The sequence below is a fragment of the Bufo bufo genome, chromosome 5 (assembly GCF_905171765.1).
Source record: "Bufo bufo chromosome 5, aBufBuf1.1, whole genome shotgun sequence".
Taxonomy (NCBI): Eukaryota; Metazoa; Chordata; class Amphibia; order Anura; family Bufonidae; genus Bufo; species Bufo bufo.
Window position 1 is genome coordinate 155162046 of NC_053393.1, and position 14087 is coordinate 155176132.

The following is a 14087-nucleotide window of genomic DNA, read 5'->3' on the forward strand; positions in this document are numbered from 1 at the left end:
CCGCTAGATCTTCTCCAGCCCCTCCCAGTAATCTGTCAACCCGATCCGCGATGTGTCAAACTCTAGCGCCATTAAGACAGCACACTGTTCGGCGATCACGGTCTTTGTGACAGATCTGTTCCCCTAATAATGGAGTCTTGATTTAGGAAGGGGGCGTGGCCTGACCGGCATGGAGTGAAGACGCAGGTCGCTTCAGCTCCGGCTTTATCCTGTCCATATCCTGACCATCCGCTCTGGTGGACCCTGATTTTCTATCTAAAGACCCTCAGTGAGTCTCTGTGACTGTCCCCCCTAAGTTTTGTCCGACCCTGTGACCTGCGGCGGCTGACGGACATTATCCTGGGGCCGGGCCTACATACCAGACGGCATCTCTGCCTGCTGGCCGGATCCATCGGTGGGGGACCTGGTGAAAAGGGATTCCCTGCCACACTTATCTGCTCCGGAGGTTGAGAGGAGCCGGGAGGCTTAATCCGGTGGGTTCCCTGGCTTCTTCCCTGGCTGGACGGTGACCCGGCGTATCCGGCACTTTTGGCGCGGCGGGCGCCATCTTGGCCGCAGCGCTGAAGAGGACGACACCTCTCCTTCTGTAGCCAGCGTTCCAGGTAGAGAATCTTCGCTGCTCCTGTACCACCATAGAGACTTACCTGGGGTGGTGTGACGCCGGTTGGGGTCACTGGGCCCACGCTATCCTCAGCGCAGAGAGGTACAACCTTTATACTAGGCCACAGGCGCTGTTTGCTGGAGTGCTGCTTCCTTCCCCCCCCCTTTTTATAATATCAAGCGAGGGGTGTGTTGAAGATTTTATGGGCCGCAAAACGGGCACCTCAGGGCCTGCTATCCCTCCTAAGTTGATGCTCGACAATATGAGCCAAACAGATAGCCAGGATGCTGGGGCTTCGTCTGAACGTCCGGAGGTGGATCTTGCAAAAGTCATGGCGGCCATTACTAACTGCCAAACGACACTCACGGTCAAAATTGACCATGTACAGGCCGACCGCTCTCTTCAGGCATGATATCGATAAGATCCGTGAGAGAACAACTGAGGTGAAGAGAAGGCTGGGAGAGGTGGAAGATACGGTGCAACGTGAAGATTCGGTGGTCCGTGCCTTGCAGAATCAAGTTAAAACCCTAGCGGCAAAAGTGGAAGACGCTGAAAATCGAAACAGGAGGAATAATATTAGGATTATGGGCTTACCGGAGAGGGCAGAGGGTCCGTCCCCTGAGGAATTTACGGAGCGCCTTATCAAACAAATCCTGAACCCAATCACCTTATCGGGGACTTTTGCAGTGGAACGGGCGCACAGGATGCCTACTCGTCCTTTGCCCCCTGGAGCCCCGTCACGTCCTTTTATCTTTAAAGTGCTAAATTATAGAGATCGGGACGCTATTCTGGCTACGGCCCGTCGTATGAAGGACATTCATTTTGATAACGTTCGGATTTCCTTCTACCCGGACTTCTCTACAGAGGTGCAGAAACAACGCAGGCAATTCACAGCTGTGAGAGTTCGGCTGAGGGAGAAAGGCCTTGTCTACGCCATGATGTATCCAGCACGTCTCAGAGTCCAGGATGGAGAAGTGGTGAAATTTTTTGCCACCCCAGAGGAGGCGTCTGATTGGCTCGACCGCAGGGGCTGAGTATAATGGGACTTAATTACTGAGAGTCTTATCTTATGTTTAGGATGGTCACTTTATAGGTGGGAGCTGAATGTGCTAAATTGTGTTGCCCTACTGCCTAGGTTCAGTTCTTGGGTTTACCTAGAAGGGTGGGTGGCAGCACGGGCCTCCCCGTCCTGATCTACTAAAGAGGAGATTGTTCATGGGATATTCAAGCTTGGATAGGTTGGGGTTATCTGGGCAGGGTGGGGGGTTTTGTCCACTGTTCTGGGCATGTTGGGATGTTTATACTGCATTCTTGATGTATGGGTGTGACTGTGTGTATGTATGGCTTGGGTGGTGCATTTTCCTCGTATGGTATAACTACGACACTCCGCCGTAATGGCTATCTGTCGGTTTGTCTCCTGGAATGTCAGGGGGCTGAATGATAACATTAAAAGATCTCTTGTCTTCAATTTTATAAGGAAACATAACCCGGACATGTTGATATTGCAGGAGACACATCTGCAGGGGCGGAAACTGCTAGCGTTGAAGAGACCTTGGGTGGGAGCAGCCTATCATTCGGTGTATAGTTCCAGAGCGAGAGGTGTGTCAATTCTAGTGGCGAAGTCCCTTCCCTTTCGATCTTATTCTGTTCAGACTGACATGATGGGGCGTTTTGTGATCCTTCACGCTGCAATCAGAGGCATCGATTATCTCGTGATAGGAGTATATGTCCCCCCCCTTTTCAGAGGAATGTGTTGGATGAAATTATGAAACGAGTTGCAACGCTGCCTCCGGTGCCTCTGATTGTGCTTGGGGATTATAATGCGGTGCTGGACCGGTCAATGGATAGGCTTCGCCCTAGGGGGTCACATACTGAAGCATTGAACTCTTGGGCAGAGGTATTTGCTCTAACAGAGGGATGGAGATATATGCACCCTGATATTCGGCAGTACTCTTGTTATTCGGCTTCATATGCAGCTCTCTCCCGTATAGATTTAGTATTTCTCGGTAAGGAACTGCTGCCTTTACTAGTGGCTGCGGAATACTTGCCGAGAGGCATTTCTGATCATGCCCCCCTGTTGGTGGTTCTGAGACAACCGCTTGCACCTGCCGAAAGGCAATGGAGATTAAATAGTAAATGGCTTGAGGTGCTACCGGTGGCTTGGACTGCGCAACAGGGGATGAAAGACTATTGGGAACTTAATGAGGGCTCTACTAATCCTCTGGTGGAGTGGGACGCATTTAAAGTTGTCCTACGTGGTACGTTGATTCAGGCAATTGCATCATACAGGAAGGAACTGAGTACTACCAGAACTAAACTAGAAGATGAGGTAGTAGGGAGGGAACAGGCTTTCATCTCAAATCCCAATGATGTGAACCGTGGTTTATGGGATGAGGCACAGAGGAATCTTACCCTGCATCTCACTGAGTATACCCAAAAGAGGTTACTGTTCCAGAGGCGCCTGGTCTTTGCAGACGGTGACAAAAATTGGAGTGCCTTGGCTTTCCTGGCTAGGACTGAGGCACCGCAGACGGTAGTTCCGCACATTACCTGTGGGGATGGCTTGAAGGTATATCGGCCGGCGGATATTTGTGAACAGTTTGTTCAGTTCTATACTGACCTGTACGGTTCCAAATCCACGTCCTCCTCAGATGGGATCCGTTCATTCCTTCAATCCATCCCACTTACTCCTTTAGCTGCGGCGGATAGTAGATATCTAGGGAGACCTATTGATGATGGGGAGATCAGGGCAGCAATCGAGGACATGGCTCCTGGGAAATCACCTGGTCCGGACGGCTTCCCGGTTGAATGGTACAGGTTAGACGTTGATTTACATTCTGCACGTTTACTCAGGCTTTTTGACTATGCTTGTGAGTCCGGGAAGTTGCCTTCTTCCTTTGGGGAGGCGACCATCGTGGTAATTCACAAAGTCGGGAAGCCTTCGGATCAGTGTGCGTCATACAGGCCGATTTCCCTTCTAAACACGGACGCGAAAATCTTAGCCAAAGTCCTGGCTAGGCGCCTTAACGGGGTGATACTGTCCATTATTGACCCAGATCAATCTGGTTTTATGCCCGGGAAGACGACTGACATAAATCTTAGGAGATTATTTACCAACTTACAGGTCAGGCATGATAATGCGGGTTCAAGAGTCTTAGCGTCCCTGGATAATGAGAAGGCCTTCGACTCGGTGGAGTGGCATTTTATTTGGGAGACAATGTTCCGTCTTGGTTTCCCTTCCTCCTTTATCAAGTGGGTCCAATTGTTGTATCAGACACCTATAGCACGGATTAGAGTGAATGGAGTTATATCCCGTCCCTTCAGGTTGTATAGAGGCACTAGACAAGGGTGTCCTTTATCCCCATTGTTGTTCGCCCTGATAATGGAACCGTTGACACAACTGATCAATAACAGCTCTCTGATAGAGGGGTGGACGGTGGCAGGGATTCAGGAGAAAGTATCACTATACGCGGATGACCTGTTAGTCTATTTGGCTGACCCTGGCCCCTCTCTAGAAACCTTGCTGGATGTCGTGAATGGTTATGGGAAGCACTCGGGATTACGGGTAAACTGGGCGAAGTCTAGTTTATGTCTAATAGATGTAGATGAAGCTGTAGATATTTCCCCGGTATCCCCCCTGAGAGTAGTGGATAGCTTTCTTTACCTAGGGATACATATTCACAGGGACCCTAGACAGTTTTGTCATTTGAACTTGAGGCCTACCATGGAATACGTCACGCGTAAGCTGGAGGCCTGGGAAAATCTTCCGCTGACCCTGGTGGGAAGAATTAACATTGTTAAGATGGTGTTGCTACCCAAACTTCTGTATATTTATAGAGCGGCACCAGTAAGGGTCCCTAAGTCCCACTTTGATATTTTGGATAGAGCCCTGTCCCGTTTCTTGTGGCTCCATCGGTCCCCTAGACTTGCGAGAAAGACGCTGAAGGCCTCCTACACACAGGGGGGTTTGCAGCTTCCAGATATGTATATTTATTATATAGCTACGCGCCTAATGTACGCATCTTGGTGTATTAGGGCAGATGCCAATAACCCTGCAGTGGTATTAGAGGCGGCGCTGGTCGGATCATATGAAGCTTTAACTAATCTGGTATACAGGAGGGGAAGACCCATAGGTCCTGGGATTTATACAGACTCTATGATGACAGTTAGCGAGGCTTGGGTGAGGTTTGTGGAGATACATACGGAAAGTTTAGAGGGGGATACCTGGTCCCCTTATATTCCACTATGGCGTAACAAGCTCCTTCCAGAGCTCTTGCACCTTTCCGATTTTGAATTCTGGCCTAGGAAGGGCCTTAAATATCTAACACAGTTGTTTCATGAAGGGAGCTTCCGCTCCTTTGAGAGCCTACGAGCGGAATTCCAGCTGCCCCAGACGAGCTTTTACCGCTTCCTCCAACTGAGACATGCCTGCGAGAAACAATTTAAAACCCTATCCTTAAATTTACAATGCGGCCCACTAGAGTCAGTAGCCAGGAGGAAAATCCCATATAAGCCTATTTCTTCCTTCTATGCTGAAATTGTTAAAATGCAAGAATCTCCGATTAGGCGTTCTTTTGTTAAATGGGCTGAGGATATCCCCGAGTTGGAAGATTCTCATTTGGAGGAGTGGCGTCTGAGATGGAAAACGTTGGTTATAAGTGCTAGAGATCAGCTTATTCAAGTAAAATGGATGCACAGAGTGTACTTGACCCCACTGCGTCTCTATCAGATGCGGCAGATACCGAATCCAGGTTGTGACAGGTGTGGGGAGGTGAGGGGCTCTTTCTTCCATATGGTGTGGCTCTGCCCGGTGATGAAGACATATTGGAAAGGAATTTGTAACTTTATTAATGTTAAGTTGGGGCTTCCAGGGATCTGTAATCCAGTAATATGCTTACTAGGGTTAGTTTCTGAAGCTACTCCTTCCAAATATAATAGAATACTGTTAAGATTATTGATGTTCTACGGGAGGAAGAATATACTCTTGAACTGGAAACCGCCCAAGTGTCCTACAGTGAGCCAATGGATACTCCTTATAAATAATGACCTGCAAATGTATAAATTGACATACGAGGCAAGGGGTTTGACTGATCGATTTGATAATATCTGGGGCCTTTGGGTCCAAGCGGAGGGTACGACTTGAGTCATTAACGGTGGCGAATGTATCACCCATTGTATGTATATGAGAGTGTGTGTGTATGAGCGAGTTCTAGAAAAATCTTAGTGACAACAGCGACACCTTGTATTAAAGTCATTTATATGTCTTTTATGGTCAAGATATATGTTAATAATGGACTTGCTGATGTGAGTGCATGTTTCATGGAGGATTGTTCTTCCTTGTTCTCCCTCTGGGAGTGTTGTATTAATTGCAAAAAATGGTAAATAAACACTATTAAAAAAAAAAATAATGGAGTCTTGCAATGTATTTACAAAGTGGCTCCATCGTTTAGGTAGATGATATATATGTAAACATCTTTTTTTTCCCTGCCAGCAGGACTCGGTATGGGAGTCTGGTGCTGTATTTGGGAGCTTTTAGGTTATCATCACAGTAGAAGTTGCTGTGACTTTATTGAAAGTTTCCAGGTTGATCTGTTCAGGGCCGGGGAGCTGGAAATCTGTTGTAAAGTCAGGTTACAAAGTCTTTCCGAACATGCTTCAGGCATTTGTCTGCTTTTCCTGTTTACTATAGAGACTGCACATGCATGACAGACACCTCTGTGCTGGAAGAGGGACCCGGAATGTAGTGCTCGGCCCTCCGCTAGGGGCTGCATCCGAGGCCCCCATCCTACGATGCGCTGACCACCACTGCTTTAGACCGAGCTCCCAGTAGGCAGTGGGACAGTTACTATCTTAGTTGCTGGAACGGATCGCACACTCCCTTTACCTCCGTCTTATAGAATAAAGTGATACCCCATTATAATGGAGGTGACAGTGAACAGAGCGCTCACGTCTCTCACAATATTATAATGGGCACCATGTAATTATTCAGTGCCAGCGGCCTCTGTGATTACTGAACCCCTTTATATATTTGGATATTTTAGATATTCTACCAGAGGCACTGGATATGGTGCATTTCAGAGAACCTCTTGTATAACGCACTATTAGGACTTTTTGAGGTAACATTAAGGGAGCCCCCAACTAGAACCACCAGAATGTCTCCCTCTGGGGTACTTGACCCTCCCATGGGATCAGTGGGCACAAGGGAAATGAACATTGAGTTCCTGCATGGTTAGATCTGCTGGCCGGGGACCCCCACAACAAGTGAAGTGAAAAGGCCCCAGTCTACAGTCAGTGGCTAAAGATGAACTGACGGGCTTCCGGTTCCGGCGCCAACGTGATGAGAGGTGCGCGCTAAGAGCTCCGCTCCGACAGGCATCGAAAACCGTAAAAATCCCTAACAAACGACCGATTTAGTGGCACAACTCGGGCGATCGAGTGACTGCTTGTATACAGAGTCGGTTGATGGACCGATACGTGACGCAAATGGAGAGCAAATCGAAGAAAACGGCAGCTAAGCCTGGAAAGGCGCCAACTGATGTTAAAATGGCGCAGCCACCAGAGGAAGGAGCTCCGGATTTGTCACAATCAGAGCAGAGCAATGATGCGGGTGGCCTGACTACTTCTAGCGACGAGAGGCTAGCCATCGACTATAAATTCTTAGCGGTGGAGGTGGCGACGCAAATCTTACCTGACCTGCCTGAAGCCTTGTCATCCACAGTGGTGATTTCTTTTAATGAGCTGAAGGCAGAGGTCACACAGCATGACACGCGACTAGAGACGCTGGAGACAAGAATGGAGGAGATGGAGGGTAAATATGAGGAGGTACGCAGACACCTCAAAAGGGCTCTAACGGAGAACGCCAGATTATGGGATAAAGTGGATGATCTAGAGAATCGCTCTCGTAGGAGCAATTTGAGAATAATAGGCCTCCCTGAAGCAGTAATGGCAAAGGATTTAGAAATAATCTGCGCCAGAGAAATACCAGAGGCACTGGGCCTAGATGTTACCTGCAAAATTGAGAGGGATCACAGAGTCGGCCCGTACAGCGCACAAGTGGGGCAAGAAAGAGGCGCCAAAGATGCAAACTCAACAAAAGCCAGAAGCAGGGCGCGTCAAGTAATTGCCAAATATCTGAACTACGCAGATAAAGCACTCATATTAAGAGCGTTCAAACAAAGCGGCAAGGCCATTGAGATAAGAGGACACCGGGTCCTAATTTTTGGAGACTTTTCAGCTGAGGTGTCCAAGCGAAGGAGGGCCTTTGCTCCATTATGTTCCGCATTGTTCAAAAATCAAATAAGATTTTCTCTATTTTACCCTGCGGCGCTGAGGGTATTTTTCCCCAACAACAAAATGGAGTCGTACACGGATCCAGAGGAGGCAGAAAACGCATTGCAAGGTGTGCTTACAAAAAGACGAGGAATACCAGCGATCGCTTACAAGACCTCAGAGCGCTCATCCCCACAAGGAAACAGGGAGGACTCCTGGTGTGGTACCGGGTCAGTGAGAAGATCGCCTCGGGAGGATACAGTCACAGACTGATTAAAAGTCTATGTACATATCGAAGGGACTGATAAGTATTCCAAAAGTTTTCAGTTTTCAGTTGTGTTCGAATTCCTAACATGTCAGTAGGACTTTGCTGGTCATACCGGTATATGTTGAGATGTTTGCTGCAGGAGTTTTCATCTAGGTAACCTGCCATATCTTTTTCATTAAGCAGGAAAGATGATGTAAATGGAGAAATGAGTAATATGTTATTAGTAATGGTGATATATGCTACCTATGTTCTTCTATTCTTCTGCTGATAGTTATTTAACATGCAAAGATGTCTAGGTCGGAAGAGGTTGAGAAACGTAGTAGTTTTTCTCTAGCGTTGGAAAAAAGTGAAGCCTAAACTTAAACTTAAATGTGTTTTAGAGGTATAATGCAATGGATAGTTAGAGGGTACAGTTTGCCCCGGGTTACTCCATTGTTAAACCATCTTGAGGGTGTAGTTTTGCGTAGGGGAAGGTTGGGGGGTGGGAGGTTTTCAGTTTTTCACTAAAGGTCTGCAGAGACATTTAATAGTTAGGAGAAAGTCTAATGGATAGTCACATTAAAATCGTCTCCTGGAACGTCAAAGGGCTGAGGTCTCCAAGAAAGCGTAGGTTAGTCCTGAAATATCTTAGAAAAATGGGAGCGGATATTGCCCTCTTGCAAGAAACTCATCTCCCAGCGGAGGAATTTAGAAGAATGAAAACGCTATGGGTAGGAGAAGTTTATGGTTCAGGAGCTATAGGAAAGAAAGCAGGAGTGTTAAAGAAAGGGCTACCATACAAAGTGATAGGTCACACACATTACTTGCAAGGTAGAATCTCCAGACTACATCTCACAGAGGGGGGGAAAGCTATCAGTATTCTTAATGTTTATGGACCTAACGATCGTGACAGACCCTTCTTCAATGCACTCACCAGGGACATATCTGCAGAACCAACGGGATTGAAAATAATAGCTGGGGATATGAATGCGGTGTTAGATGAGAAGGAGGATAGAAGACGAGACCCAGGAAAGGGAGGAAAAAAAGGGCCTACTGATACTAGATTAGCACAACTCATAGCTGACACAAACTTGGTGGACTTGTGGAGGACCCGAAACCCGGAAGAACGGGAATTTACACACTATTAGCATGCCCACAAGTCGTGGTCGCGACTGGATTATATTCTGTGTGATAAATCAGACTCAGGCCGTTTCTCAGAACCGCACATAGAGGACATGATAATCTCGGATCACTCTCCGGTATCTGTCATCTTGAGGAGGGAGACTCCCCGGGGTGCTGACTTCTTATGGCGGTTTCCAGCCGCATTATACAAAAATGAGGAATTTGCAAATTTTTTGAGAGGTTGGTGGTTAGAATATGAGCAAGAGAACAAGGGCATAGACAACCACCAATTACTCTGGGATGCGGGGAAGTCAGTACTTCGGGGACGAATCATGGCATATATGTTTGGTAAGCGCAGAGTAATAAAGGAAAAGCTGAGTCAGCTGAGTAGTGATCTTAGAAAGGCGTATACCTTCTTTCAGGCCGTCCCCACAAATGATTCCCGTATAAGTTGGCAAAACGCTAAAAAAAATAGAATATGAGGCCTGGCTTAAGAAATGGGATATTTTTGCTACCACAAGATGGGAAGCACACCTATACCGCTATGGTAACAAGGCAGGCAGATTATTGGCAAGACTGGCGAAAGGACAAAGAGGGATATCTACTATTCATTCCCTTAAAGGGAAAAACGGGAAAGTGACTTCGCACCCAGGGAAAATCAACAAAATATTGGGAGATTTCTACGAAGATTTATATGCAGCAAACCCCTCTCAGAATAAAGATGGTAGTAGATGGTTAGCGGGAGTTCAGATGCCTAAATTATCGGCGGAGGACAGGGAGACATTGAATTCCCCGGTCTCCACGGAAACAGTAATTACATATATTAAAAACCTGACCTTGGACTAATAGCCCATGATATAGCGCCGACTCTTTCTCAGATATATTCAGGATATATGAAGGGTGACCCAATACCGTCATTGACCAATACAGCCCACATTAAAGTTCTACCGAAACCCGGGAGGGATCCCACAGATCCAGCCTCATATCGTCCAATTTCCCTCATTAATGTGGATCTCAAAATAATTTCTAAGATACTAGCTGATAGACTCTCAAACCTGCTACCTAAATTGATTTCATCGGCCCAGGTGGGATTTGTGCAAGGTAGGTCGGCAGTGACGAATATTAGAAAAGTTTTGCTGGCATTAGATGAGGTAAAGCTGAGACCCTCTTCCCATTCATTCCCAGCCATCATATCTATTGATGCGGAAAAAGCGTTTGATAACGTGGACTGGGGATGGATGGGAGAGGTATTAGACAGTATGGGCTTCGTGGGACCATTCAGAAAATTTCTGAATGGAGTTTATTCGGATCCTCAGGCTAGAGTAGCCACGCCAGGATTTTTATCTAGATCTATACACTTAGGCAAAGGGACGAGGCAGGGTTGTCCGCTTTCTCCACTCCTCTTCAATCTGGCACTGGAGCCTTTGTCTAGACAGATTGAGAGGGATACCAAACTAGAAGGGATTAAAATTGGCAAGTCCGGGAAAAAGGTAGTAAAACATGCGCTCTTTGCCGACGATTTGCTAGTATTTTTGGAGAAACCACATAGAGACATAGGGCACTTGATAGAATTATTGGAGACGTTTGGAGCATTTTCGGGATTCAAGGTGAATACAGATAAGTTGGAGCTATTGTTTATAGGACCTCAGGCCAGGAAAGCCCAAAAAAGATTACTAGGATTTCCCTTACAGTTAGCCAATCATTCGATTAAGTACCTAGGTATACATGTGGGAAGTGCGCCTGATTCATTGTATTCATTAAATTACCCACCACTAATCAAAAAAATTCTAGCAGATATAGGGAGGTGGTCGTCCTTGCCAATATCCCTGGGGGGAGGTGTCAACTTTTAAAAATGATGAGTATAGCCCAACTCCTGTACCCCATACAAACAATCCCCATCCTACTTAAACATAAGGACATAGAAACCCTGGAAAAGGCATTTAGGTCACTTCTGTGGAGGGGGAAAAAATGTCGCATCTCACTGGCAAAACTGCAACTGCCAAAAATCTTAGGGGGACTTAATTTCCCGGACATAAGAGCGTACAATTTAGCTGGTCTCCTAAGACATAGCATAGACTGGATATATGGAACACAATTCTACACGGATACCAAGTTAGAGGAACAATTGGTGGCGCCTTGGTCACTGACAGCGTTGCTTCACACTAGATATGGGGCCATGCCTCCTGAGGCCAAGGGTAGTCTTTTGATAAAAGATACAGTGGCAGGCTGGAAGGCGGTACGCAAGATGTTTTCATTGCCTTTCAGTTTGTCTAAGCACATGAGTATCTGGGGTCACCCAGAATTCCCAGCAGGGAGTGAAGCTAAACATTTTCAGAAATGGAAAGATTTGGGGATAGGTAAGGTAAGGGATCTTTGGGATGCACAGACAGGGAGTTACCTTAAGTACGATGAATTCATTGTGAGATTTCCTGTATTACGCAACCAACATCCGCTAGCATTTTCACAAATTAAAGATTTTTTAACTAAACGGGTAATAAACCTAACCAGAGAAATGGGGCTGAAAGATTTTGATTTGCTTACAGGTCAGGGACTCAGGAAGAAGTCACTCTCAGAGTTATACGGGGGTTTGAGGGAGAAGAACCAAAGGCAGATAGCCGAAAGCCTATTCTCAAAATGGAAGAAAGAATTTCCACTTATAGACAGACAACAAATTATACTGAGAGGATGGGAGACAATTAGAAAGGTGACACCAAACGAAGGATGGAGAGAGACATACTTCAGGATGATGCACAGAGCTATTTACGGCTTCCACTTTGCCCCTCGGTTGCTCCAAACGGATAGAATCATTAAGTGTCCAAAATGTCAAGAGATCGGTACGGACTTATATCATGGTATATGGTCCTGTCCAGAAACGGAGAAGTTCTGGAAACAGATCATTTTTCAAATTAAAAATCACTTGAAAGTGGAAATTTCGCTTGCTCCGGAGCTTCTGATATTCCAGGTAGCATCCGAGGGACAAAGAATAACCCCGTTGGTGCATTTACTGCTACTAGCTGCCAAGAGGTGTATACTCAGGGAATGGCTTCAACCTAACACACCCTCAATGGAAGAAGTTTTCTTACTTACTAAGTCGTGTTTCCTGCTTGAAAGAGCAGAGGCAGAACAATTTAAAGGAAAGAGGGTCAATGTTTTCTTTAGCAGATGGGAGCCTTTCATAAGGGTAGGCCTAAGCAATACTGAATTGTTGGAATCTATGCAACCATTCACAGGTTCAGAGTGGTATCTGAAAAGAAAATTAACAAATACCTTAGGGACGTTGCAGGTAGATTCAACACTAGAAAATATCCTAGCTTTTAGCACATGAGTGAAGGTATCGAAACATATAGTAGACCTGTGGTGAAAGGGGGGAGTGAGGAAGGGTCAGTTGGGGTCTGTTGCAATAAAGTTGGGGGTTAAAGTTATATAAAAAATAAAAGTGGATAGTCATGAAACCGAAAAAGAAAAAAGGTTTGGCGTAACGAGGTGAATCATGAAGTCATTTGATAACTGTACTATGAAGGATAAATAGTATGTGTACCACTGCATGAGTATACAGGACTTCAAGATGTATACAGATAGTAATGTAATGACTATGACAAAATATGTATAATGCTGGACTGATGTCACTGTAACTGTTTATGCGATATGATATCACAAAGATGTAATTGAATCTGACTTATCTGCTTCAATAAAAAGGATATTTAAAAAAAAAAAAGATGAACTGACCTTAAAGGGTTAATACAAGGACGGGACATGTCCATCAGACATCAGCCTCACTCTCTGCCGACAGCACCTCCCCCGGCTCCTGCTCCTCCTTCACATTTGTATAGATGTTCAGGAAATAGTCCTTGATCCTGCTCAGGAACTCATCCGAGAACACCGTGCAGGCCGAACTCACCAGCGTCCTCCTCAGACACGACAGGAGCTTTTGTAAACACGTTAGACCACTGTCTTGTCGAAAGCGCCAGGTCATCGGGACGCTGTTGTGGGAATGCCGATACTTCTCAATGATCCATCTCGTCTTCTCAAACACAAGTTCCCAGTGAGGTTCTCCGGGCAAGTGTGTAAGTCACATTATCACAAGAAAAAGAATAAAACAGGTATGGGTCCTAGAGGGTAGAATGTAAAAAACAAACAGGAAAAAAAACTGGAAATAGCTGTGTCAAGAACTGGTTATAGATCCATTTACACATGCCAATTATATCAATAGTTTGCTACTTTCTGAGCAATCATGACAATAATTGGTTAGTGATAAAGGGATTGTGCCACCATTAAATGAGTATATAATTCTGCATGAAAAATTAATACATTTTTTGTTTACTTTCTAATACAAAAATGCTCTAGTTGTAAAATATATTCTCTGTATTTCAGTATAATGACATCTCCTCGAGTTTAAGCAGTTTAGTATTATACGGTATACGTCCACATACTGAGGTGGTCGCACATGCTCAGTGCCATCCTTCATCTTCCACCAGCAACATCTACCATTAGAAGATCTGCCAGTTACAGGGAGAGCAATACATATAATTGCAAACTAAATTACAAACTTCTCCAACTGCTCACGATCTCATAGTTATCTTTGGAATTTTTCCATTTATTAATTCTTATTGTTGCAATATTGACATATCCTGATTGTCACGGCTGAGGATGGGGAAAACCCTCAGCCGTGCGATGCCAGAAGATGTTTGGTCGCTGCTCGGCCAGGACCACAGGATCAGGTCACCACCTATCGCGTCCCTAATACTGACCCTGACTCCTAGCCGTATGAGCCAACCCTGATGGTGGGAGGGCTCATACACCGGAAACCTTGGGGTCCCTACTAGCCCTCAGGGTGGCCCTGAACTAGGA